Genomic DNA, 1,533 nt, shown 5'->3' on the forward strand with positions numbered 1-1,533 from the left:
AGAGAGCTCAGACTAGTGGACTCTGAGGTTCCCCCATCTCTGCTGAGGAAGCAGGAAGCCAGGCTTCCTGCTTCAACACGGTCTCTGGGTCAGATTGAAATGAAAGATCCCAGAGGAGAAGTGGCACGAACCCCAACTTTTTGTTTTTCACAAAAATGTATCAGAGCAAAGTAAGAAAAAAAAAGAAATGAGCAACACAAGGCCTTGATGTCAAATGTCCTGTGAATGATGAGTGGAGGCACATGGGATGGTTATTGGTGCTAACATTGTACTTGTTGAACCAGTTTCTTCTGTGCATCCTTGAGCTCCCTGTTCCTCAGGCTGTAGATGAGAGAGTTCATCACCACATAGAGAACAGACATGGCCAAATCCAGAGGTGGGGAGGAGACAGACGGGGGCTTCCGGTAGGCAAATATGCCAGTGCTGACAAACAGGGAGACCACGGCCAGGTGAGGGAGGCACATGGAGAAGACTTTGTGCCGGCCCTGCTCGGAGGGGATCCTCAGCACAACTGTAAAGATCTGCAAGTAGGACAGCACAGTGAAAACGAAACACCCAAAGCCTAAACAAACACTAACCACAAGAAGCCCAACTTCCCGGAGGTATGAGTGTGAGCAGGAGAGCTTGAGGATCTGGGGGATCTCACAGAAGAACTGCCCCACAGCATTGCCTTGGCAGAGTGGTACTGAAAATGCGTTGGCAGTGTGCAGGAGAGCATTGAGAAAGCCGCTGCCCCAGGCAGCTGCTGCCATTTGGACACAAGCTCTGCTGCCACCCAGGAGGGTCCCGTAGTGCAGGGGTCTGCAGATGGCAACGTAGTGGTCATAGGCTATGACTGTGAGAAGAGAATACTCGGCTGAAATGAAAATAGTAAAGCAGACCTGGGCAGTGCATCCCGAGTAGGAGATGGTCGTGGTGTCCGTGAGGGAATTGGCCATGGATGTGGGGACAGTGGTGGAGATGGAGGCCAGGTTGAGGAGGGAGAGATTAAAGAGGAAGAAGTCCATGGGGGTGTGGAGGTGGTGGTCGCAGGCTACGGCGGTGATGATGAGGCCATTGGCCAGGAGGGCAGCCAGGTAGATGCCCAGGAAGAGCGAGAAGTGCAAGAGCTACAGCTGCCGGGTTTCCGCAAAAGGCAGGAGGAGGAACTCATTGAGGGAGCTGCTGTTGGACATGGTATTCCCTCCAGGCACATGGGACTGTGCAAGGAGGAAAAGACAGGGACAAGTCAGGAGAGACGACTTTGTTCACAGCTCTTTCCCTTTCTCACAGACACCCCCCAACACACACACACACACACACACACACACACACACACACACACAGACTGCTTTTCTCCCAGGCAGGACCTTCACTCAGCTCCCTGTCTGGAGCTGCAGCTTGGGCTGGCTGCGTGAGCCATGAGGAGCCGGGACGTGTGCCTGCAGGCTGCAGAGGGGTCAGTGCTGCTGGAGTGTAGGAAGTCTGTTGAACATCTTCACATGCAGTTTGGAGGCATTTGGAGCACAAAAGCAACAGCTTCAATGCTAGGGG

The 1,533-nt window shown here is 53.3% G+C and overlaps 1 pseudogene; it reads right to left on the reverse strand.

Moving 5' to 3' along the window:
- Window positions 1–260: 260 nt before the first annotated feature.
- Window positions 261–1,175, reverse strand: LOC138065557 (olfactory receptor 14C36-like; annotated as a pseudogene).
- Window positions 1,176–1,533: the final 358 nt, after the last annotated feature.

Source organism: Struthio camelus, unplaced genomic scaffold (genome assembly GCF_040807025.1).
Source record: "Struthio camelus isolate bStrCam1 unplaced genomic scaffold, bStrCam1.hap1 HAP1_SCAFFOLD_103, whole genome shotgun sequence".
Taxonomy (NCBI): Eukaryota; Metazoa; Chordata; class Aves; order Struthioniformes; family Struthionidae; genus Struthio; species Struthio camelus.